Source organism: Erinaceus europaeus, chromosome 13 (genome assembly GCF_950295315.1).
Source record: "Erinaceus europaeus chromosome 13, mEriEur2.1, whole genome shotgun sequence".
Lineage (NCBI taxonomy): Eukaryota > Metazoa > Chordata > Mammalia > Eulipotyphla > Erinaceidae > Erinaceus > Erinaceus europaeus.
In genome coordinates this window covers 23,210,332-23,238,048 of record NC_080174.1, presented here as the reverse complement: position 1 = coordinate 23,238,048, position 27,717 = coordinate 23,210,332, and the positions used below count along the sequence as shown (strand labels likewise).

At 38.0% G+C, this 27,717-nt stretch overlaps 1 long non-coding RNA gene across 1 annotated transcript in view; it reads right to left on the bottom strand.

Moving 5' to 3' along the window:
• Nucleotides 1-26,587, bottom strand: part of LOC132542699 (uncharacterized) — a 72,005-nt gene extending 45,418 nt beyond the window's left edge. The window contains exon 1 of the long non-coding RNA XR_009553665.1: nucleotides 26,529-26,587. This is a non-coding gene — a long non-coding RNA (uncharacterized LOC132542699). The remainder of the gene's footprint in view (nucleotides 1-26,528) is intronic.
• Between the last annotated feature and the right edge of the window lie 1,130 nt (nucleotides 26,588-27,717).

Genomic DNA, 27,717 nt, shown 5'->3' with positions numbered 1-27,717 from the left:
ATGGAGAATGAAGGGGAAGACAGGGAGGGGGAGAGAAAGATAGACACCTACATACCTGCTTCACTGCCCTTGAAGCAACTCCCCTGCAGGTGGGGAGCCGGGGGAGCGAACCCGGATCCTTTAGCCGGTCCTTGCACTTTGCGCCACTTGTGCTTAACCCGCTGTGCTACCGCCTGATTCCCATGGAATTTTCTTTTGTTGTGTAAAAGCATTTTAATTTGATATAATCCCATTTATTCATTTTTGGTTTTGTTTTCCTTGCGCCTGGCGTGGAGTCTACAAGTATATCTTTAATGTTAAGGTCCTGGAATGTTCCACAATGTATTCTTCTATGTATTTTATAGCTTCAGGTCTGATATCCATATTTTGATCTATTTTGAGTTAATTTTGGTGCAAGGTGTTAGGTGGTGGTAAGGTTTCATTTTCCTACATGTGTTTGTCCAATTCACCCAACGCCTTTTGTTAAAGAGACTTTCTTTTCTCCATTGGACAGTTTTGGCCCCTTTATCATAGATAATGTGCCTATGCATGTGCAGGTTTAGTTCTCTATCTCAACACAAATCTCTGTTCAATTTCCTTGAAATATGTTATTGAAATTTTAATAGAGATTGCATTGATTCTATATATTGCTTTTGGGAAAATTGCCATTTTAATGATATTTATTCTTCCAATCTATGAAAGGGGATGTTCTTCTATTTCTTTGTGTCACTTTCTATTTCTTTTAACAATGTCCTATAGTTTTTTTTTTAAAAAGGTCCTTCATCTCCTTTGTTAGATTATTCCTAGATATTTTATCTTTTTGAATTCAATTGTAAATGGAATTGCTTCCTTGTGTTCCCTTTCCTCTGTCCCTTCTTTGTATAAGGAAATGACACAGGCTTATGAATACTGAGTTTGTAACCTGTTACTTTATTGAATATATTGATGGTTTCCAATAGTTTTTTGCCTGAGTTTCTTGGGATCCTCTAGGTATAATAGCATATTATCTGCAAATAACAATACTTTAACTTCATCTTTCCCAATATGAATTCCTTTAATACCTCTTTCTTACCTAGTTGAAGTAGTGAGGACTTCTAGAATTATGTTGAATAGAAATGGTGAGAGTGGAGAGGCCAGGTGGTGATGCACCTGGTTGTGTGCACGTATTATAATGCGCAAGGACTCAGGTTCAAGTCCCTGGTCCCCACATACAGGAGAAAAGCTTTGTGAGTGGTGAGGCAGGGCTGGAGTGTCTCTCTGTCTTTCTCCCTCTCTGTATCCACCTTCCCTCTCAATTTCTGAGTGTCTCTATCTTATAAACAAAAAAATATAAAAATAATAATAAAGGGAGTCGGGCTGTAGCGCAGCAGGTTAAGCACAGGTGGCGCAAAGCACAAGGACCGGCATAAGGATCCCGGTTCTAACCCCGGCTCCCCACCTGCAGGGGAGTAGCTTCACAGGCGGTGAAGCAGGTCTGCAGGTGTCTATCTTTCTCTCCCCCTCTCTGTCTTCCCCTCTTCTCTCCGTTTCTCTCTGTCCTATCCAACGACGACGACAACAACAATAATAACTACAACAATAAAACAACAAGGGCAACAAATAAATAAAATAAAAATATATTTAAAAAAATAATAATAACAACAAAAGAAATAAAGAAATAGTGAGAGTGGACATCCTTGCTCATTTCATGATTTAAGGGGAAAGCTTTCAGTTTGTCTCTGTTCAGCACAACGTTCACCATGGGTTTGTCATATATAGCCTTTATTATGTAGAGGAATTTTTCTACCACTCCAAATTTCTTGAAGGCCTTTATCATAAATGCATGTTGGACATGATAAAATGATTTTTTTCTGCATTAATTGATAAGATCAGGTGGTCTTTGTCTTCTTTTTGTTGATATGATGGATTACATTGATTTGTGGATGCTGGACCATCCCTGTTTTCCAGGGGTGAATCCCACTCGGTCATGATGGATTATTCCCTTAAAATATTGTCAGATATGATTAGCCAAGATTTTGTTAAGGATCTTTTTATCAATGTTCATCAGAGATATAGGTCTATAGCTTTCTTTTTGTGGAGTTCTTTTCTGCTTTGGGTATCAGATTAATATTAGCCTCATAAAATGTGTTTAGTAGTATTCCCTCTTCTTCAACTTTCTGGAAGAGTTTGAGGAGAATGGGTGTTAGTTCTTCTTTGAATGTTATATAGAATTCGTAAGTATAGCTATCTGAACCTGGGCTTTTGTTCTTGGGGAAGCTTTTGATCACTGTTTCAATTTCTGCTCTAGTGATTGGCCTATTAAGTTTATTTACTTCTTCTTGTGTCAAAGTTGGCAATTGGTATGGCTTTATTTCTTGTTGAATTTATTTCCATATACATGTCCATAGTCTTGCATGATCTTTTGTATCTCTGCCTCATCTATCGTAACATCTCATCTTTCATTTCTGAGTATTTTTTACCATATCTTTCTCTATTTTTTTCTTAATGGATGTGGCTAGTGGTTTACCTATTTTGTTTTATCCTTTCAAAGAGCCAATCTTGGTTTCATAAATCTTCATGATGATCTTGTTTCTTATTTAGTTGACTTGTGCTCTGATTTTAACTATTTTCTCTCTCCTACTGACCTTTGGATTTTTTTTCTCCTCCAGTGTTATCTCTGGGGCTCAGTGCCTGCACTACGAATCCACCGCTCATGGTGGCCATCTTTTTTCCATTGTTGTTGTTGCTGTTATTGTTGTTGGTGATGCCGTTGTTATTGTTGGACAGGACAGAGAGAGTTTGAGAGAAGAGGGCATGACAGAGAGGGGGAGATAAAGATATACACTTGCAGACCTGCTTCACCATTTTTGAAGTGATGCCCCTGCAAGTAAGGAGCTGGGGGTTAGAACCAAGATCTTTGCTCTAGTCCTTCAACTCTGCACTATATGAGCTTAACCTGGTGTGTCACTGCCCAACCCCTTTTGCTGTGTTTCTAAATGGTTCAGTTGTGTTCTTTCCCTGCTTTGCTGTGTACCATAGGATCTGATGACTAGTTTCTTCAGTTTCATTGATATCAAGGAAATTCTTAGTTTCTTTTTTGATTTCTTCAATGACCCATAGGTTATTCAGAAGCTTGTTGTTTACTCTCCAAACTTTGGGGGATTTTCTTTTTTTATGGTTGATTTCTACCATCATAACATCATTATCTGTGAAGATGAATTTTCTGATTTTAATATTCACATATTTTTAACGTTGTCTTTATGGCCCAGCATATGGTCAATACTTGTAAATGATCCATGTGTACTAGAGAAGAATGTGTATTCATTTCTTTTGGGATGGAAAGTTCTGCATCTATTTGCTGGGTCCACTTTGTCTATGGTTTCATTTAAAATTGCTACTTCCCTATTGATTTTTTTCCTGTAAGTGGTGTTGTTAAAAACAAAAAAAAAATAAGAAAAGGGAAGAAATTAATGGAAAATAACAGTACTATCAAAAAATAGTCTGAGACTTATAAGATACAATGTGTTAGTTATTATACTTATGAAAACCACAACAAAGACCAAGGAACAGAGAGCAACAGAAAGTACAAGTAAAATTAGTGAAGAAATCACCATAGAAACCCATCCACAGGGAGTCGGGCAGTAGCACAGCAGGCTAAGCCACATGACACAAAGCCAAGGACCAGTGTAAGGATCCCAGTTCCAGACCCTGGCTCCCCACCTGCAGGGGAGTCCTTTCATAAGTGGTGAAGTAGGTCTGCAGGTGTCTGTCTTTCTCTCCCCCTCTCTCTTTACCCCTCCTCTCTCCATTTCTCTCTGTCCTATCCAACAACAATGACATCAACAACAACAACAATAATAATTACAGCAATAAAACAACAAGGGCAACAGAAAGGGAATAAATAAATAAATATTTTTTAAAAGCATCCGTACAGGGCAGATGGTAGATAACATAATGGTTATGCAAATAGACTCTCATGCCTGAGACTCCAAAGTCGCATATTCAATCCACCATACCACCATAAACCAGAGCTGAGCAGTGGTCTGGTAAAAAAAAGTAAAATAAATAAAATAATAACAGACAGGAGCAAATGGAAAAAGAAGCAACAACCTTAAAACAAAAATTAGAATGGATGTAAGTAACCCATATATATTAATAATCACCCTAAGCAAAATGGCCTAAATCCACCTGTCAAAAAGACTCAGAGTAGGTAAACAGATTAAAGGGCAGGATCTATTATATGTCTCCAGGAAATACATATTCAAAGAAAAAATAAACATAAGCTTAATGTCAGAGGATAGAGCAAGATGCTCCAAGTCAATAATACAGAAAAAGGGAAAGACCAGAGACACACCCTTCTAGGGAAAGAGAGAAGCAGACTGGGAGTATGGATCGACCAGTCAACGCCCATGTTCAGCGGGGAAACAATTACAGAAGCCAGACCTTCCACCTTCTACAACCCTCAATGACCCTGGGTCCATGCTCCCAGAGGGATAGAGAGTGGGAAAGCTATTGGGGAGGGGATGGGATATGGAGATTGCATGGCGGGAATTGTGTGAACCCCATCCTATGATTTTGTTAATGTCTCCTTTCTTAAATAAAAAAAAGAAAGAAAGAAAAGAAAAAGGGGAAGAAACAGCAATTATGTCCTCAAGTAAAATACACTTTCAATTAAAGAAAGTAAGTAGAGATAGAGAGGGACATTACATAATGGTCAAAGAATCAATCCAACAAGAAGACATAACCATTATACATATTTAACCATTTAACCACATTTAACCATTATCCACATTTAAGTGTACTCAAATATATAAAATAAGTTCTCACTTAAAATTTTAAATTTATTTTATTAGTGATTCATTAATATCTGCAAGACTGTGGGATAAGAGAGATTCAATTCCCACCACGATAGTTCTGTATCCCATCTCCTCCATTAGAAATTTCTCCATTATTTATCCCTCTGGGATTAGGGCCAAAGATCTTTATGAGGTGCAGAAGGTGGGAGGTATGGCTTCTGTAACTGCTTCTCCACTGGACATGGGCATTGACAGGTCGATCCATACTCCCAGCCTGTGTTTATTTTTCCCTAGTTAAGTAGAGCTTTGGGGAGGTAGAATTCCAAGACACACTGGTGAGGTTGTCTGCCCAGGGAAGTCAGGTTGGCATCATGCTAGCATCTGCAACTTGGTGGCTGAAAAAGCATTAAGCTAAAGCAGAACAAATTGTATAATAATCAAGAATCTAAAGGTAAGAATAGAACAGATGAGATTTGGGGTCTTCGTGGAAGAAGCTAGGAAGTCTATTTTTGCTATATTCTGGAAGAAGCTAGGAAGTCTATTTTAGCTATATTCTGATGGGCCTGTGACTTTACTAATTTTTGCCTGGGTCGGACAGCTAACATGCAGGTGGGCTAAAAGTATTGTCTGGGAGGATTGTGTTGGAAATAGGACTAGAAAGCTGTATCAGGGCAGAGAGTAGCTCCAAAATATGGACAAAGTATATACATTGCCTTAACTGTAAACCCCATCATTCTGACCCAGACCTATGCCTAATCATATTTAGCACAGGAGCTTGTATAACCTTGCATCCTTGTCAGTCTGAATTCATATTCCATGGTCATGGCTAGGAACATTCTAGGCACTCATTTCAGGACCAGTTTTCCTTGAGTGGCATAGTATGTTGACCCAGTACCTCTTCAGAGAGTGGGCAATTTCTACCACTGTTATTTTACATTGAGGGAAATGTCCTGTAGAGGCCCACAAGAGGGTTTCTATATCATAGGGATCACAGGATTCCCTGAAAAGAGCCCCAGATGATAGGGTGGCCTGGTAGTGACCAAAAGGGCCATTATTAGAGTGTGCCAGTCTCTTGCCCTTATCCAGTTTTTGTATTCCTTACTGATAGAGGGTTAGACTTAGAGTTATTAAGGGAAGTGAAATAAGAAGTAGGTAAGGAGGGTAGCTAGTTCTAAATAGAGAATATTTGATTAAGTAATTTATTGTGTCCTTTTATATTAAAGGATGAGTTCTTCTAACAAGGAAAATATAAGATATTTTGGCTTAAATACTACATAAATTATTGTCTTTATTCCCCGTATGACAGAAATCATTTCGTTAGAGGGGACAGATCTACCCCACGCATTTATTCAGAGGCCCAGGTTCCTGCCACTTTACTGTTCATCTTTCCTCTCATACACAAAAGAAATGAAGACCCAGGAAGAACCTTAAGAAATTGTGCCCACCAATTCAGGTCAGATTTTATTAATAAGAACTTAGTCTTACAATAAGGGAAAATATAATCAAGTCAGTAAATTCATATATAACTCCATTTTGTAGCAAAAAGAATGAATGAGTTTGATAGAATTATCAGTTCTGCTACAGTTACTAAATCTGCAAATATGATAGTAATCATTCAGATACTTAACCTCAATTAATGAGAGAAATTCCTTAAGTTAAATCCAGGAGAGTGTAGAATTGGCATGCATAGATTTTTATTAGTGATTTAATATTGAATTACAAAATTATATGACATCAGGGGTATAATTGCACACTATTCCCACCGCCAAATTTCTGTGTCCCCATTCTCTTCATTAGAAACTTCAGGGGGGCAGGCAGTGGTGCGCAGTGGTGCACCTGGTTAAGCACAGACACTACAGTGTGCAAAGACCTGGGTTCAAGCCGCTGGTCCCCACCTGTAAGGGGAAAGCTTCACAAGTGCTGAAGTAGAGCTGCAGGTGTGTCTCTGTCTTTTTCCCTATCTCCCCCAACCCTCTCAATTTTTTTTTGTCTCTATCTAATAATAAAATTAAAAAAAAATTTTTAAAAACAATAAAAAAAAAAGAAACCAGAAGTTCTCCGGAGGTCACAGATATGGATTGACTATTACTTCTATAATGACCCATATTTATATATACTTGCCCATTTTTTTCCTATGGTCTTGCCTCCCCTTCTTTCTAAGTCACATCTATACCTATTGTTATTTCTAAGTGCCCTTCCTTTTTTCCTCTTCTCTATCCAGGTCTTGGGGTCTTGATGGAATTGGGAGTTCAGAGCCCTCTGATATATTTTTAATGGTAATATTTTTAAATGTGTGTGCTCTAAATTATTTAGACTTTTCTTCAAATATTATATTTTTTTAAAGGGCTTACTGTTATTTGGTCATCCTTGGCTATCTAAAGTAACTAGTCATTTCTCCTTGTCTGCAGAAATGTCATATAAATATTCTAATCAGTTAGGACAAAATCTCCACAACACTCCCACTTATCACACTTTTTTCTCGAATTTGTGGCCATCAATTCTGGAGCACTTCAAAAGGTTAAGCAGCAATAAAATTTTAATTAGTGAACACTTTGAAAGCATACACAAATAAACTAAAAGAGACTTTTGTGTCTAGAAATAAAATGCATCAAATGTGTGTTCTACAGTAAAAAGTCAATTCCAAAACCAGGCTTGGGAAAGACAATAGAGGAAGCTGTAATCCCCTCTTGTTTGGATATAAGCCTACACTGGAAGACATGCCTGACTCCTGTCTTGCTGGCACAATAAACACACTTAACTAAAAGCATACAAAAGGACCTTTATTGTTTTTCTGGAAGATAATAAGACCATCTGAATAGTTTAATGCCTTTTTTGGCAGAGAGAGATAGAGGCAGGGAAATTTGGCAACTCACAAGTAGCAATAAAATGGCCACATGATATGAGTGTTTTGGAAATACAGCAATGAGAGCAATGTAAGATGTATAATTGTAATCAAGATCTTCTACTTAGAATGTTACATGGCTCTAAGGGGCTGTCACTACACTGAGCCTGGTAGCTAGCTCTTAGAAAAGGAGGGAGCCCACAATTAAGTACTAATGAAGGTCACTTCAGGACTTTACCTTGCAGTCCACTATTTTTTGGCCTCATAGGCAAGATATCCTGTGCAATGTCTATATGAGCCAAGGACCATATAAAATGTGATATAAAAGGTGACTATGTACTAAACATAAAGCTTCTTAGCATGTGCACTCTAAGAGATTTCTAATGTTTTAAAGAAATTTTACTCATTTCTTTTTCTGGAAACGTTGACACCTCAGTTACATGACCCTTGTAGATTACTCTGATTAGCCTCTTCAGTGCCTGTAAACAACTCATAGGTACATGCTTGTTGCTTTGGTAGCTTGTGTTCTATTCTCTTTTTTAAAAAAAAAAATGGTGGAACTTTATTGGGGATTGCATTAAATTACATATGGCTCTCAGTAGAATAGTCATTTGATGATGTTAATTCTTCTGACTGATAAGCATAGAAGACCCACTTGTCTTTTCTCAGATTTTGGAGCTACTCTCTTCCCCAATCCAGCTTTCTAGTCCTATTTCTAACTCTGACACCGTCTTCCCAGCAGTCAGGCCCAGGAAAATATTAGTAATGTCATGGTCCCCTTGGAATGTACCTAAAATAGATGCTTTTTCCATAAGGAAGTCTCCAAATCCCATTGGTTATATTCTTACCATTAGATTCCTGATTATTAAACAAATTGTTCTGTTTTATATCTTAATGCTTTTCAGCTACCAAGTTCCAGATGCTACCATAACACCAAGTTGACTTCCCTGGGCATATGACCTCACCAATGTGTCCTGGAACCCCATCTTCCCAGAACCCTGCCCCACTAGGGAAAGATATAAATAGGCTGGGAGTGTGGAGACCTGCCAATACCTATGTCCAGCAGAGAAACAATTAAAGAAGCTAAACCTTCCACCTTCTTCACCCCATAAAGATCTTTGGTTCATACTTCCAGAGGAATAAAGAATAGGGAAACTCCCGACTGAATGAAAGGGATACAGAACTCTGGTGGCGGGAATTGTGTGGAATTGTAGCCCTCTTATTCTATGATCTTGTCAATCATTATTAAATCAATAAAAAAGAGAAAATCAATTTCTTTGTATCCTTTCATGTTTCTTTGAATAGTGACATAAATTTTCATATATAAGCCTTTCATTTCTTTTGTTAGCTTTATTCATAGATATTTGATTTTTTTTTGTTGTGATAGTAAATGAGATCAATTTCTAAATTTCTTCTTCTGACTTAAATTTTGCATAGAGGAATGCCATTAATGATTGTATATTAATTTTGTGACCTACTAATTTACTATATTGCTTATCAATTTCTAGGAGCTTCCTGCTGATTCTTTAGTATTTTCTATGTATACTATCATATCACCTGTAAATAGTAACAGTTTGACTTCTGCCTTTCCAGTCTGTATTCATTTAATTCCTTTCTCTTGCCCAATGGCTATGTCAAGAACTGAAAACACTATGTTAAATTATAACAGTGACAGTGAAAAACCCTATCCAGTACCTGATCAAGGTTGGAATGCTATCATTTACTCACCACTGAGTATGATGTTTTGATATATATTTGTTGTATATAGACTCAACTAAATTTAAGAATTTTCTATCTATTCCCATTGTTGTAGTGTTTTAATCATTGAGGTATGCTGGATTTTGTCAAAGAGTTTCTCTGCATTTATTAAGATAATAATATGTGGGTTTTGTTTTTTCTTTTTTGATGTGGTGGATCACATATATTGATTTATGTATATTGAACCAGACACCCATCCTTGGGTTAAATCCCACTTGGTCATGGAAATAGACATATCCTATGCCCCAGAAATTCTTCTCCTAGAGATATATTCTAAGGAGACATAACAAAACAACAACAGAAAGATGCAAAGAGATGTTTGTATGGCTATGTTCACAGCAGCACAATTTATATAATAACCCAAATTTTCACAGGTACCTGCTGGGATAGCCTCATGGGCGGGAGAGAGAGATGACCAAGGACTCATGGCTGAGCTGGGAAGCAGTATCTCTTCATTGATGAGCGGGGTTGTGGTTCAACAATCTAATCTCTTCTAATCACACACAGTTCTCCCCTGCCTCTCTCCTGAGGCCGAAGAGTCAGCAAAAAGGAAGTATGTAGGATAGGAGGCAGGGAGAAGGAAAAAGCTCGAACCAGTGAGGATTAAACCAATGTTCCAAAGACAGGGGGGTGCTTAGTTTGCTTAGTTAACACTGGTTATGTAAACAGAACACAGTGTCAAGCAGGGGGGACCATACCAATGAAACAGAAGGGGTCTTAGAAGCATGCCAACAGGTACCATACAATGACAGTTAATATTGGTAATAACTATATTGGGTGAGAATAGAGCTTTTAATGCCTCAGAATCATCAAAATCTAAATGTATGTAGCTAATATAATTTTAATGTTTAGTATACTCCAAAATTTAGAGCTTCTGAAAAGGCATATTCACATATGGCTTATATATTGACATTATTAATAGCCCCCACCCATTTACAAGTTGTATAGTAGTATGCTAAATTAATTGTATTGATGTAATGGTATGAGTAGAAAGAAGTATATGTGGTGTATCAACTATAAAATTGAAGCTACATAGAGAAGAATTCAGAATTAGGAAATCATTGTAAGCACGTGTAGAGTACCTACAATATATCAGTCACTGTTTAGAGTAACATTCACGCTATATATCACATAACTTCAAACTTAATGTCTTAACTCAGTACCTAGAGGACTTTGTACTTGCAAGTCCTCTAAAAATTCTTCACACATGGATGTAATCAAAAATCTCTCATGTGAGCAAAAGCTCCCAGACAATAGTCTTGGGAAAGGAAAACAATAACTTTTTGAGAACAGTAATTTAGATACTGGAATTAGATCAGGGATGTATAGAATCTAATTACCACTCACCACTAGCCAATGCTGTTTACTCACATCCTTGCTATTTGTTGTGCTTCCGGCCTGAATTAGTCTCTTTGAAATTTATAATCTTGATTTATTGTAAAACTTGAATAAAAAGACTCAGGTCTTAAAATCAGAGCTTCTGTGTTTTCTATAAAAGTGAATATCAATGAAGTCACCTAGAACTTTCAGACAAAAAACTTGTGTCTTTAAATAATCTTTTGATAGCCTGTGCTGCCACTGACAAAGTGACATCATGGTGCGCTAGGAGTTTTATAATGTTAACTTTGAATTAATACCACAATCTAATTTAGTGTATCTATTGGCTTTTCATGCATAACAGAATTCTTTAAAATAGTGTGATGGTCCCCCCCAGAAGATGGCAGACTGAGAATCTGCTAGTGGCTTGAGCTCTGACCACATCTTCTGGAAACGGTAGGATTTTCTGCCTTAGTAGGCCAGTCAATAAGGGTCCTAGCGGTGACACCAAGGAGGTAACTATAACTTAATTTGGGTTAAGAAATAGAGTAGAAAAAAGAAAAAAAGGGGAAAAAAATTCTTTCCTTTTAATTATTAAGCACACCTCCTCCCCCTTCCCCGCTCCCCATAACCAGTCCCTGGGGACCAGCTCCTAGCAGGCTCCACTGCTAGGAGCCTCTTTCTTTACCAAATTCCTGTCCCACCAGGGAGTATCATTCATTCTAAGTCTAAACCCTTCTGAAACCTCTGGCCTTTTTTCTTTCTAAGTAGCCAAACCCCCCATCTCACCCAGCATAGCTAATTAAATAATTAAAAATAAATAAATAAACTCTTTCCTTTCACCACTCTTTTATGACTGTTCTTTTTCTTATCTTTTTCATTTTTCTCTCTCTCTTTCTCATTTTTTCTTTTCTCATTCTTCTCATCCTTTCTTCCTTAATCCTACAGCTTCCAAAGCCACAGGCCCCAGCCCCCACACCAGCAAACAGTATGCTTTTTTGAATTCACTGATACACATTTAGGAATTATTTGGGGGAAGAATTCTGACTCAGTGTGGACTCTCAATGTGAGTGTTTCTGCTCAACTTCCCTTCCTCCTTTAGCCACCCGTAGAATATACAGTGGATAGTAGATTTGCATAACTGTCTATTTCAGCTATCCTTGTCTAGTCCTGAGGTTTTTTTTTTTTTTTTTTCTCATTCTTAACAATCAGCTCCCTCTGATCACAAGGTTTGAGGTAATCTGGGACAGGTTTTTTTTTATCCTGCTCTATTTTATTATTAATATTATATTATATAAAGTCATATATCTTCCCCCCCTTTAGGTTGATCAGAATTAACTCTTAGGGTATCTTTCATTGCTAGAGTAGTGGGCATTTAATCTATTGTGGGAGGAACTTGTCTCCTTAAGACTACCTCCTCTACAGACTCTCCCCTCCGTTCTCCTCCTAGCTAACTAAAAAAAATCAAATTAAATTAAAAATAATCAAAAAACAAAAACCTTTCCTTTCACTGCTCTTTAATTACAGCTCTTTTTCTTATCTTTTCCCTTGTCTCTCACTTGTCTCTTTTTTCTTTTTTTTCTTTTACTTTTTTTTTTTATCTTGTCATACACTTCTTCCTTCTTTCTTCTTTGCCTTTCTGAATTTGTGAATTATTTTGGGGAAGAAATCTGACTCAGAGTGGACTCTCTATGTGTGTCTCTCTGCTCTAGTTCCCTTTCCCCTCTTGCAACCCCTAGAATATACAGTGGATAGTAGATTTTCATAACTGTCTATTCTTGCTATCCCTTCTTTCTTTTCAATTTCTTCTTCACTGGGATTTGGTTACTATTTTTTCATGCTCTGGAGAAATTTTTTGGCTAACTGGTAGTTATTAAACTGCTTCAATACTTGCTTCAGTTGCTACTGTAATTCCTGAGGTTGGTGAGTGCAATTGTCATAAAGGTATTTAGTACAGTGTTGCTTGTGCTCAAGACACAACAACTGAGGAACAACAGAGCATAAAAAAGAAACACATAAATCAAAAAAATGGGTAGATCAAAAACAAATAAAACTGCTACTACATGAATGAAGACAAGAGCCCAGAAGAAACTACAAATCAGCCAGAAGTAACCATAGATAAGAAAAATATGCAAGCAATAATAAACTTATTAATCACAGAAATGAAAACAACATTGGAGGAAAGGAATGGCAGTATTAGGGAAACAACAGTTGAGACCCCCAAGGAATATACTGATTATCTTGAGGCAATTAGAGAACTGAAAGCTGAAATAGCTGCAATGAAGAAAGAAGCTGAGGCAAGGGAAAGCAAACTAACAGAAGCAGAAAACAGAATTAATCAGACAGAGGATGAGTTAGAGAAAATGAAGAAAGAGGTGAAAGAGGTTAAAAAGAGATTCAAAGACACTGAAAACAACAACAGAGACATATGGGATGATATCAAAAGAAGTAACATTCACATAATTGGCCTGCCAGAGGAAGAAAGAGAGGAAGGGGAAGCAAAAATTCTAGAGGAAATAATAGAAGAAAACTTCCCAGGCCTGAATAACAGAAAGGACACCAAGATTCAAGAGGCCCAGAGAGTACCAAAAAGAATCAACCCAGACACCAAGACACATCATAGTCACAATGAGAAGAAGTAAGGATAAAGAAAGGATCCTAAAGGCTGCAAGAGAGAAACAAAAAGTCACATACAAGGGAAAACCCATAAGATTATCTGCAGATTTCTTCACTCAAACTCTAAAAGCCAGAAGAGAATGGCAAGATATCTATCGAGCCCTGAATGGAAAAGGGTTTCAACCAAGGATAATATATCCTGCTAGACTTTCATTCAAGCTAGATGGAGGGATCAAAACCTTCTTAGACAAACAACAGTTAAAGGAGGCAACCATCACCAAACCGGCCCTGAAAGAGGTTCTAAAAGACCTCTTATAAACAAGAACATCACTATAATACTGGCAATATATCAGAGCAAACAAAAAAAATTTGTTTTGAACAATGGCACTGCAATACATTAAATCCATAATATCAATAAATGTCAATGGCTTAAACTCACCCATAAAAAGGCACAGAGTTGGGGATGGATTAGAAACCATAATTCAACCATATGCTGCTTGCAAGAATCCCATCTGTCACAACAAGATAAACACAGACTTAAAGTGAAAGGATGGAAAACTATCATACAGGCTAAAGGACCACAAAAAAGGGCAGGAACAGCCATTCTCATCTAAGACACGACAGATTTTAAATTAAATAAAGTAATAAAAGATAGGCAAAGACATTACATAATGATTAGAGGATCAATCAGCCAAGAAGACTTAACAATCATTAACATCTATGCACCCAATGAGGGACCATCTAAATATGTCAAGACTTACTGAAAGAATTTCAAAAATACATCAATAGTAATACAATAATAGTGGGAGACTTCAATACCCCACTCTCACACTTAGACAGATCAACAAAGCAGGGCACCAACAAAGATACAAGAGAATTGAATGAAGAGATTGACAGACTAGACCTCTTGGACATTTTCAGAGTCCTTCACCACAAAAAACTGGAATACACCTTCTTTTCAAATCCACATAACACATACTCAAGGAGAGACCACATGTTAGGCCACAAAGACAACATCAATAAATTCAAGAACACTGAAATCATCCCAAGTATCTTCTCAGACCACAGTGGAGTAAAACTAACATTTAACAACAAACAGAAAATTATTAAAAGTCACAGAATTTGGAAACTAAACAACATACTCCTCAAGAACCACTGGGTCAGAGAGTCACTCAAGCAGGAAATTCAAATGTTCCTGGAAACTAATGAAAATGAAGACACAACCTATCAAAATATTTGGGACACAGCTAAAGCAGTACTGAGAGGGAAACTTATAGCCATACAATCACATATTAAACACCAAGAAAAAGCTCAAATGAACGACCTTACTGCACACCTCAAGGACTTAGAGGAAGAGGAACAAAGGAACCCTAAAGCATCCAGAAGGACAGAAATCACTAAAGTTAGAGCAGAAATAAACAACATCGAAAATAAAAGAACCATACAAAAGATCAATGAAGCCAAATGTTGGTTCTTTGAAAGATTAAACAAAATTGACAAACCCCTAGCCAGACTCACCAAACAAAAAAGAGAGAAGACTCAAATTAATAGAATTGTAAACAATGGAGGAGATATCACAACTGACACCACAGAAATCCAGAGAATCATGCAAAACTTCTATAAAGAACTATACGCCACCAAGCTAGAGAATCTGGAAGAAATGGAACAATTCCTAGAAGCATATGCCCTTCCAAAACTGAACCAAGAAGAACTACAAAATCTAAATGCACCAATCACAGACAAAGAAATTGAAACCGTTATTAAGAACCTCCCCAACAACAAAAGTCCTGGACCAGATGGCTTCACAAACGAATTCTACAAAACTTTCAGGAAACAGTTAGTACCCATACTTCTTAAGCTTTTCCATTAGATTGAAGAAACAGGAATACTCCCTTCCACCTTCTATGAAGCCAACATCATCCTGATACCAAAAGCTGATAGGGACAGAACAAAAAAGGAAAACTACAGACCAATATCACTGATGAACATAGATGCCAAAATATTAAACAAGATCTTGGCAAACCAGATAGAGCAACATATCAAAAAGAGTGTTCATCACGACCAAGTGGGATTCATCCCAGGAATGAAAGGCTGGTTCAACATCCATAAGTCAATCAATGTCATTCACCACATCAATAAATGCAAAGCCAAAAACCACATGATTATTTCAATAGATGCAGAGAAAGCCTTTGACAAAGTCCAACACCCATTCATGTTCAAAACTCTACAAAAAATGGGAATAGATGGGAAATTCCTCAATATAGTGGAGTCTATATATATCAAACCTACAGCCAACATCATAATCAATGGACAGAAGCTGAAAGCATTCCCCCTCAGATCGGGGACTACACAGAGCTGTCCACTGTCACCATTACTCTTCAACATAGTATTGGAAGTTCTTGCCATAGCAATTGGGCAAGAGAAAGGATTCAAAGGAATACAGATTGGAAGGGAAGAAGCAAGCTCTCACTATTTGCAGATGATATGATAGTATACATAGAAAAACCTAAAGAATACAGTAGAAAATTACTGGAAGTTATTAGGCAATATAGCAAGGTATCAGGCTACAAAATCAATGTACAAAAATCAGTGGCATTTCTTTATGCAAACACTAAATCTGAAGAAGAAGACATCCAGAAATCACTCCCATTTACTGTTTCAGCAAAATCAATCAAATACCTAGGCATAACGTTGACCAAAGAAGTGAAAGACTTATATACTGAAAAATATGAGTCGCTGCTCAAGGAAATAGAAACTGATACCAAGAAATGGAAAGATATCCCATGCTGATGGATTGGAAGAATAAATATCATCAAAATGAATATTCTCCCCAGAGCCATATACAGATTTAATGCAATACCCATCAAAGTTTCACCAAGCTTCTTTAAGAGAATAGAACAAACACTACAATCCTTTATCTGTAACCTGAAAACACCTAGAATTGCCAAAACCATGTTGAAGAAAAGAAACAGAAATGGAGGCATCACACTCCCAGATCTCAAACTATATTATAAAGCCACCATCATCAAAACAGCATGGTACTGGAACAAAAATAGGCATACAGACCAGTGGAACAGAATTGAAAGCCCAGAAATAAATCCCCACACCTATGGACATCTAATCTTTGATAAGGGGGCCCAAAGGATTAAATGGAAAAACAGAGGCTCTCTTCAATAAATGGTGCTGGGAAAACTGGGTTGTAACATTCAGAAGAATGAAATTGAACCACTTTATCTCACCAGAAACAAAAATCAACTCCAAATGGATCAAAGACCTAATTGTCAGACCAGAAACAATCAAATACTTAGAGGAAAACATTGGTAAAACAGTTTCCCACTTACACCTCAAGGACATCTTTGATGAATCAAACCCAATTGCAAGGAAGACTAAAGCAGAAACAAACCAATGGGACTACATCAAATTGAAAAGCTTCTGCACATCCAAAGAAACTATTAAGCAAACAGAGAGACCCCTCACAGAATGGGAGAAGATCTTTACATGCCATACATCAGACAAGAAACTAATCACCAAAATGTATAAAGAGCTCAGCAAACTTAGCACCAAAAAAGCAAATGACCCCATCCAAAAATGGGCAGAGGATATGAACAAAACATTCACCTTAGAGGAGATCCAAAAGGCTAACAAACATAGGAAAAACTGCTCTAGGTCACTGATTGTCAGATAAATGCAAATTAAGACAACATTGAGATACCACCTCACTCTTGTAAGAATGTCATACATCAATAAGGACAGCAGCAACAAATGCTGGAGAGGCTATGGGGACAGAGGAACCCTTTTGTATTGCTGGTGGGAATGTAAATTGGTCCAACCTCTGTGGAGATCTGCCTGGAAAACTCTCAGAAGGCTAGACATGGACCTTCCATATGATCCAGTAGTTCCTCTCCTGGGGTTATACCCCAAGAACTCCATAACTCTCAACCAAAAAGAGGTGTGTACTCCTATGTTCATAGCAGCACAATTCATAATAGCTAAAACCTGGAAGCAACCCAGGTACTCAACAACAGATGAGTGGCTGAGAAAGCTGTGGTATATATACACAATGGAATACTATGCAGCTATCAAGAACAATGAACCCACCTTCTCTGACCCATCTTGGACAGAGCTAGAAGGAATTATGTTAAGTGAGCTAAGTCAGAAAGATAAAGATGAGTATGGGATGATCCCACTCATCAACAGAAGTTGACTAAGAAGATCTGAAAGGGAAACTAAAAGCAGGACCGGATCAAAGTAGGGCACCAAAGTAAAAGCCCTGTGGTTAGGGGTAGACATGCAGTATCCTGGGCCAGTGGGGGGTGGGAGTGGGTGGGAGGGATGGGTCACAGTCTTTGGGTGGTGGGAATGGTGTTTATGTACACTCCTAGTAAAATGTAGTCATATAAATCACTAGTTAATTAATATGAGGGGGAAAATTAATTGTATGTCTCCAAGTTTTTCAAAACACAAACTGAATCTTTTCAATATATAGGCTGTGTAATTGATATGCAGACTCTCTCAAAAGCCTAGACCAAGTAGATCAGAAGCAACCAATAGCACAGCTATATACAAGATACTGGGTACTGTACAGCAAACCATAACAAAGGGACTTTTCAAGGTTAACCCAATTACCAAATAATGTGATGATAACATTAACTATCGATTGTCTTTTTGAACCCTAAGACAGCAGGAACCTCACATCTCCACTATAGAGCCCCTACTTCCCCCACTCCTGGAACCCTTGGATAGGGCCCACTTTCCCGTATGCCTCTTCCAATCCATATCAAATAATATTGCATCTGCCTATCACAACCTAACCAAGACAACGATTGCCACCTCAACATGCTTCACTTCAGACTGTGTCCAGAGACTTCACAAGTGGAATGACAACCCTTCAACTTCATTACTCGGGTGAGACCTTTCTTTCATTGTATACTCTAATTTCATCTCAGGTGGTTCACTTTCTAACAAAGTCCCAAAACCTAGATATACACCAGGTTCTGTGAGAGAGAGCATATGTTCACACGTATCCATAAACTACTGCAAAATATATACCTGAAAGCAGAAGTACACTAGAGTTTGCAGTGAGTACCCCCCTAACACTTCCTCTCCACTATTCCAACCTTTGGGTCCATGATTGCTTGACAATTTGTTTGGCTTTGTATGTTAACTCTCTTTTCAGTCACCAGGTTCCAGATGTCATCAGGATGCCGGCCAGGCTTCCCTAGACTGAAGACACCAGCAATGTGTCTTGGAGCTCCGCTTCCCCAGAGACCCACCCTACTATGGAAAGAGAGAGGCAAACTGGGAGTATGGACTGACCAGTCAACGCCCATGTTCAGCGGGGAAGCAATTACAGAAGCCAGACCTTCTACCTTCTGCAACCCACAATGACCCTGGGTCCATGCTCCCAGAGGGATAGAGAATGGGAAAGCTATCAGGGGAGGGGGTGGGAAATGGAGATTGGGTGGTGGGAATTGTGTGGAATTGTACCCCTCTTACCCTATGGTATTGTTAATTAATCCTTTCTTAAGTAAGAAGTAAAAAAAAAATAGTGTGATGGTGATTTGAAAAAATAAATATTAATTTGTCTGTTTTGTAGGTTGACAACTTAAACTGGGTTTGTGTGGGCATGTTTTCCATCATTTTATACTTTAAGAGAGGCTCAGTAGGTATTAGAAGATAGCTCACTCTCTTGAACTCACACTTCACCATACACAAGGACATGGGTTTGATCCCTTGGTCACTACATGGGAACACCTACACATGGGAAGCATCATGAGCCATCAAGCCGCGCTGTGGTGTATCTTTCTCTCTCTTCCATGCTCTTCTCTATCCCCTTCTATCTAAAAATCAGAAGAAAATAAAAGGTCCCCAACATCCCAAGGTGGGATTATGGAGCAGCAACAGCTGTGTTTCTCTCCTCTCCTCTCCTGGGTCAAGTAAGAAAACCAAAGGAGATCACCTGGGAACACAGAAGGCAGGACTGGAACGACTTCAGAAACCAACAAATCACCGGTGAGTGAAACAAGTGTGGCCCATGGACAGAGAGGAGTCTAAGGAAAGATTGAGTGGCTGGTAATAGGCACCAAATCCAGTCTGTTTTACCAAAAGACTGCTGGAGGGAGGAGGGGACTCCCCTAAGACTCACAAAATGCCACTGTAAGTCTCCATTGCTACTGCCTTCAGAGGCTGGACCAGCAGGAGGAGGCCCTGTAATGACATCTGGGAACAGAGAACTGACCAGGAAACTCAGAAGAGCTACACCTCAGTCACCTAGCAGTGGGAATGTATATTGGGAACCTTTCCACATTGTTCTCCTGATGAGAATATGGTGAGTAATTGCCTCAGAACCTACAGACTATAATCAGGACTTGTTTAGAAACTCACAGGGCCCAGCAGTGCTGCCCAGCTTGGCAGAAAAGCTGAATTAGCCCAGGGCTTGGGATCCTTGGGGTGTGAGAGTCTCTTTGCATAACCACTGGATTATCCCTGCCCCACCCTGTTTTATCTCTTGGTCAGGAGTCAGTGATTAAGCTAAGAAGCCTACTTATAGCGTAAAAACCCTGAGACTCCCATAGCCTACAGGGAAGAAAAAGAACAGCAGAGGCTTTAACAGCCTCTGTGCTTCAACTCAGGGATTGAAATAATATTGAAACAACTGTCAATTACCACAACTGTGAACCCTTTAATTACCTTAATTTGACACAAATCAATTCAGGCAAGAGTGATCAATAATTTGAAAAGTACTGAGAGAGGGACCTCTATAGAATGGTTAAACCAACAAGAAGAAATACTGAAGAAATGAACCAGGAAAAGAGTCCAGTTGAAAGCCCCCCAAAAGTTGAAGCACAAAATAATGAGGTCAACATCCAAACACTAGTTCAGGAAATAATCACAGGAGTGAGTAAAGAGTTTGAAAGAATTGTCATCAGAAATGCAGAAACAACAAATAAGACTATGGAAGAAAGCACTAATTATCTCAAGGCTATTAGAGAGATGAAAGCTGAAATAAGAACACAACCAGATGAATGAGATAAACCAGTATCAGAACAGAGTAACAAAATAGATGAACTCCAGAAAACAGTACAGGGGAGAGAGAATAGAATAAATGAGGCTGAAGATCGAGGATGAATTAGAGACAACCAAAGAGAAGTAAGAGATCTCAAAAAAGATATACAGAAAACAGCAACACAGAACTTTGGGATGAATTCAAAAGAAATAATATATGCATTATTGCCTTGCCAGAGGAAGAAAGAGAGGGAGAGGAAGAAAGTATTCTTCAGGACATAATAGCTGAGAATTTCTCTAGTATAGACAACATCAAAGACATAAAGATTCAAGAAGCCCAGAGGGTCCCAAACAGAATTAACCCAGACTTAAAGACACCAAGAGACAGCATATTTAGAATGAATAGGAATAAGGATAAAGAAAGGATCCTGAAGGCTGCAAGAGAAAAACAAAGAGTCACCTACAGAGGAAAACCCATAAGATTAGCAGCAGATTGCTCCACACAAACACTACAGGCCAGAAGAGAATGGCAAGATATCTATCGAGTGCTCAATGAGAAAGGCTTTCAACCAAGACTACTGTATCCTGCTAGATTGTCATTCAGACTATATGGGTGCACAAAAACCTTCAGGCAAGCAACAGTCAAAAGAATCAATTATCACCAAGCCTGCCCTGAAAGAGGTTCTGAAAGGTCTCCTATTACAGTCAGACCACCATAAATATGCCATATAACAGAACACTCAAGATATTTATAATAATGGCGTTAAAATATCTTCAATCTTTGACATCAATAAATGTCAATGGCATGAATTCACCTATTAAAAGGCACAGAGTAGGAAGATGGATCAGAAAACACAACCCAACAATATGCTGTCAACAGGAAATCCACCTAACTCAACAAGACAAACACAGACTCAAAGTGAAAAGATGGAAAACTATCATACAAGCCAATGGCCTACAAAAAAGGGCAGGAACAGCTATTCTCATATCTGACACAAACAAAGAGACCCCTCACAGAATGGGAGAAGATCTTTCTTTACATGCCATACATCAGACAAGAGGTTAGTAACCAAAATATATAAAGAGCTTGCCAAAATCAACAACAAGAAAACAAATAACCTCATCCAAAAATGGGGAGAGGATATGGACAGAATATTCACCACAGAAGAGATCCAAAAGGCCAGGAAACACATGAAAAAGTGCTCCAACTCTTTGATCATCAGAGAAATGCAAATAAAGACAACAATGAGATACCACTTCACTCCTGTGAGAATGTCATACATCAGACAAGGTAACAGCAGCAAATGCTGGAGAGGTTGTGCGGACAAAGGAACCTTCCTGCACTGCTGGTGGGAATGTAAATTAGTCCAACCTCTGTGGAGAACAGTCTGGAGAACTCTCAGTAGGCTAGAAATGGACCTACCCTATGATCCTGCAATTCCTCTCCTGGGGATATATCCTAAGGAAACCAACACAAATCTAGAAAGATATGTGTATACTCATGTTCATAAGAGCACAATTTGTAATAGTCAAAATCTGGAAGCAACCCAGGTAGGTGTCTAACAACACAGTATATAAACACCACTTAGCTATTAAAAACAGTGACCTCACCATTTTCAGGCGATCCTGGATGGAGCTTGAAAAATTCATGTTAAGTGAAATAAGTCAGAAACAGAAGGATGAATATGGGATGATCTCACTCTCAGGCAGAAGTTTAAAAAGATCAGAAGAGAAAACACAAGTAGAACCTGAACTGGAATTGGCGTATTTCACCAAAGTAAAAGATTCTGGGGAGGGGGGATACAGGTCCAAAAAAGATGACAGAGGTCCTAGTGGGGGTTGTACTGTTTATGGAAAACTGGGAAATGTTATGCATGTACAAGCTATTGTATTTAATGTAAAATATTAATTTTACTGCTGAATGTAAAATATTAATTCCCCAATAAAGAAATGTTTTAAAATGCTGGCTTCACCATTTTCAGCCCATCTTGGATGGAGCTTGAAAAAACCATGTTAAGTGAAATAAGTCAGAAACAGAAAGATGCATATAGGATGACCTCACTCTGTCAGGCAGAAGTTGAATACAAGGTCAGAAGAGAAAACACAAGTAGAACCTGAACTGGAGTTGGTGTATTGCACCAAAGTAAGACTCTGGTGTAAGTGGGGTGGAAGAGTACAGGTCCTAGAAAAGGATGACAGAGGACATAGTGGGGGTTGTATTGTTATGTGGAAAACTAAGAAATGTTATGCATGTACAAACTATTGTATTTACTATCAAAGGTAAAACATTAATGCCCAATAAAGAAACTAAAAGAAAAAAGGTCCTTTTGCAATGGTGGAATCACACATTTGTAATACCCCAGAGAAACCTTGGCAGGCAAAGAAATAAGGCTCAGTAAGCTTTATACAGTCTCACCTACACTAAGAAATGAAGGGTAAAATACAACATAGTGCCTAATACATAATAAATCTGTGCATAGGCTGAGATTGATTCACTTGCATTGACCTTAATTGGTACAACTGGGACAACCCCAGTTTCTTTTCAGTTTGTCTCATCTTTGGTATGTTAACCCAGACCTATTCACATTGGAGGCATACTGTTTAAAAAGAAAGAACAGAAACTTACAGAGTTTCAGAAGATTCATATACCCAAATCACAGACATTGTTCCACCACAGTGTGTAGTATATAGACAAAAATAAGTCCCAAGGCCAGTGTACGCTTAATATGTAAAAGAGAAGGCTACAGCTTGATAGTAGAGACTACAAGATAACATTAAAAACAAAGTGGAAGCTGTTATTTCTCCCTATTCTATAAATGGTGAATAAACTGAAGCTAGAATCCAGCACAGTGTTGACCATAAGTAAAGATTCAATAAATATTATAAGAATGAAAGAATGAAATCATAAATGTAATGAATAATTAAATTCTCTTATAAGCAAATAGAACTCTGATTTGGGACCTGATTACCTGGCTCCACAACCTGATTCCCATTATTCTATATTAGCTCCTGAATATTAAAAAAAAAAAAATCAAAGAAGAAATCAAAGTTGAGAAATTATTTGACAAATTTTAGTAAAATCGGCCTGTACCTGGCTAAGGACCTCCATAGTTGGCCATAAGAGAATTATGTGTGATGGAGAAGTTTTTAAATATTGAGAACATACAACACAAGCCTGTGATGCCAGAGAGAAGACTGGAGAAATACATGAAGAAATGACTATTGGTGTTCCAACTTACTCCCTACACGCTGCAGTGCAACATGGAGGAACCCAAACAGAAACTGAGAGGCTTTTTAAGACTAGAGTTTGAGAAAGCCAAGATAGTTGAAATTTGTAGAAATAAGTTCTGAACAGGAGACGCCTGCATAGAAAGTAAGATCCAGGTATCTCTAGGGAAATGTCCTTGAGTCTCTAACTTACTGCAGTTCTGTGAATGCATTAAGACAAAACTACCGAAATCCAAGGAATGAGGCACCAAATATCAGTAGATAGAGCAAGTTGGAAAACTCATGTAGGACTGTAAATATTTCGTATTCCCATCAGTGTGAATAGAGATTAGTATGTAGGAAATTGAACAGTTTTCCCAGAAGGGCACTGCCTCAGTAGTGAAATTAAATTTTGTTGAGACAAGAGGCTTCAGTGTAACTAAGAAAGCCTCAAAAGGACCAAACCAGTTTCAAGAAACTTGGCTGTACTTCAAAACTAAAGTCAACACTCTTATTTTTTTTTAACTTGGAAAACCAAATGAAAATATTTGCAATACAGAATAGTTAGTGAAAACTTACTCACATCACAATTCAAAAATATATTTGCCTCAGAAACAAAAGAAAAGTCAATTAAGAAAATCAGGTACATACATGATATGTGTGATGATATTTGCAAATTAAAAAAAACTAATTTGAACATTACAAGTATCTAAAGGCCAGCAAAATAGCTCTCCTGGACAATGTACTTACTTTTCTGTGCATGCACCACAGATTTTAATCAGCTTTTCACTACATTGGAGAAACTCTCACTGCTGTGAGATTCCTCCACACCGCCCCCCAACACACCTGTCCTAAAAAAAAAATTTTCACAGAGCAGTGAAAACCTGATGACAACTATATATATATGTATATATGTTTTATATATACATATATATAATGTTTATTTATTTATTGCATAGAGACACCCAGAAATCGAGAGAGAAGGGCAATATAGAGATGGAGAGAGACACCTGCAGCACTGCTTCACCACTGGCAAAGCCTTCCCCCTGCAGGTGGAGTCTGGGGGCTCAAACCTGGGTCCTTGCACATTGATCTATATATATCTAAAAGGAAGTTCATGGGATGAAGAAATATTACATGAAATTTAACAATATGCTATATGTGTTTCACTGGTCTTTCCTTCTGTCTTGTATATACTTTTGTTGAGAATTCCAAACTCTGAAATATTCAGAATAAAATATAAAGAGGTAAACAGACTAACAATAATAATTCCTCCATCTACAAAAAAAATCAACAAAGTATTAGTGGCCTGTGAAGAAAAAACAAGTGGTCTACCATGTATGCAATTGCAGTCTCAGTTTTGGAAAGTCAAAGTGAAAATATCAAAAGAAATAATGTCAATTTTTTTTCCAAATTTGACAAAGCCCACTTAACCAGATATTCAGAAAAGTTAATGAGCCACAACAAAAGAAAGGAGAAACCTGTAAAACTGCATATTATAAAAAAAAAAAGAAAAAATTGAAATCAGTCCTAAGGAAAGCTTTATGTAACAAAGAAGAAGAAGAAGAATGAGGAGGAGGAGGAGGAGGAGGAGGAGGAGAAGGAGAAGGAGAAAGAAAAACAGATAACAAAATAAAATGAACAAAATATGAATAACAGTAGACTCTCTGAGGAAGTTTTGCAAGCCAGAACACAATGGTGGAGCCAAGTAGTGCACCCAGTTGAGTATACATGTTATCATGCATAAAGACCCAGGTTCAGGCCCTCAGCTTACTGAGCCTGGTTTTTTTTCCTGTCGGGTTTTCTCTGGGGTTTTATGAATGCGTGATTCCACCATTCCCAAAGGACCTTTTATTTTCTTGTTTTTTAGATAGAAGGGGATAGAGACAGAGACACCACAGCACAGCTTGATGGCTCATGATGCTTCCCATGTGTAGGTGTTCCCATGTAGTGGCTGAGGGAGCAAACCCATGTCCTTGTGCATGGTAAAGTGTGAGTTCAAGGGAGTGAGCTATCTCCTGACACCTACTGAGCCTCTCTTAAAGAAGAAAACGACAGAAGAAATGTCCATACCAATTGATAATGCATTTGCTGATCTCAGCCTAATCAATGCAAAGAGTAGCAACTCGACATGTTTCACTTCGGATTGTGTGCACAGACGACAGACCTGTAATGTCAACTCTCCACCTCCAGTACTCTGGTGAGACCATTCCTAGCTCATAGGACTCCTTAACTCCATTTCTGGTAGTATACTTCCTAATAAAGCCTCAGCAAGTAGATATGGACCAGGGCCAAAGAGACAGAGCACATGTACACATGTCTCCATAAGTTAGGGTAAAATATATACCTTAATTCAAAAGTACACAATGGTTTGCAGTGTCCCAATAAGTACATCAAGCAAGTAGAAAGACCTAAAAAAGTCAACATAAAGTACTTAATCAAATAGTTTCTACTTAGACCTAGATACTCTCTTCACCTACTTCCTCTTTCCCTTCCCTCAATCACTCCAAGGCTAAACTTGTCAGACAAAGTAAAGACTACAAAAGCTGTATATGGACAAGAGACCAGCATACTTTAATGATATCCCCTTTGATTACTATCAAGCCACCTCATCTCCCAGGGCCCTAGTCAGGGAATCCTGGGTTCCCCACATAGACATGATGGGCCTAGACCTATAACAGATCTCTCTCTTCACTGTCACTGGTCATCTCCATAAGGAACAACATAATGTACCCTTTTTATGGGCCCCCATAGGACCTTACCCTCAATATGGATCAACAATGGTAAAGAATACCTCATTCTCTGAAGGGGGCTTGGGCCAAAATACTCTACCACTTGAGGAAGATGAGTCTGAAAATGGGTACAGCCTAGATTGCTCCTATCTATGATCACAGAGTGTGAGCTCAGATTTACAGGGATACAGATGTTACACACTCTCCTGCACAGAATATAGGCCCCAGATCAAATCAATGAGGTTTATAGTTAAATATATATACAAATATATATATTTATACTTAAAACAGAACTACCAGCCTTTTCCAAAATGGAGACCCCAAATCTCATCTGTTATATTCTTGCCTTTAGGTTCCTAATTAGAAAGAAAGAGAAAAATGTAGGGAAAAAAAATAACTGAAACTAAAGCCCAGTTCTTAGAACTGATTGTGACCTATCAAGGAGACCAAATAAATCAGTAGGTTATAGGACACAACATTAAATCCATTACATATAAATACTATCAATGATTCAGAAAATCCAAAGCCAATAACATACTATTTTTGTTACTAGAAAACATATGTTTATGTTTTATAGAAAATCTGGCACAGGTACAAATAGCCTAGTTTTACTTTTTTCTTGTTGCAAGGAGGGATTTTTTTACTTTTGTGGGAGTTGTACTTAGAACACAGCTCTGCTGAAGTTTAAGCCAGGAAGAAAATTTGAGTCTTTTACCAGGCCCATTTCAGCAGTAATGTTTTGTCAGGAAGCTCAAAAGTGAAACAGAAGAGCAAGTTTGGATTTCTCTTTAGATACAAAACCAAAGAAAACAATCATCTCAGCCTCTTCACTGTAAAAAAGAAATCTTGCTTTGGAAGCAATTTGGATGATAACATCAGTCTCAACTGATTGTCCAAACTAAATAAAAGAGGTCTCATCTCACAACATTCTCCCATTTCCCAATTTCAACACAAAGTCCACCAAAAATAAAAAAAGATACTAGAACTTGAACACCTGAGATGGTAGATATAATATTTTTACAGAAAATAAAGTTAAAGTGCTCAGTTTATTTGAATTTCATTGTCATTCATTACTGTGGTGACTGTTCACTGCTAACAATTAACTTCTTTGGAATAAAAAAAACTCTTTTCCACACATACTATTTTAAGCCCTTTTATTTAATAGTGCTTTTAAAATGACTTTTTTGTTTGTTTTTATATATATTTATTTATTTTTCCCTTTTGTTGCCCTTGTGTTTATTGTTGTTGTAGTTATTATTGTTGTCATCATTGTTAGGACAGAGAGAAATGGAGAGAGAAGGGGGAGAGAAAGATAGACACCTGCAGACCTGCTTCACCACCTATGAAGCGACGTCCCTGCAGGTGGGGATCCAGGGGCTGGAACCTGGGATCCTTACTGTGGTCCTTGCACTTCTTGCCATGTGCGCTTAACCTGCTGCGCTCCTGCCCGACTCCCTAAAATAACTTGTTTTCAGACACTCCAGAT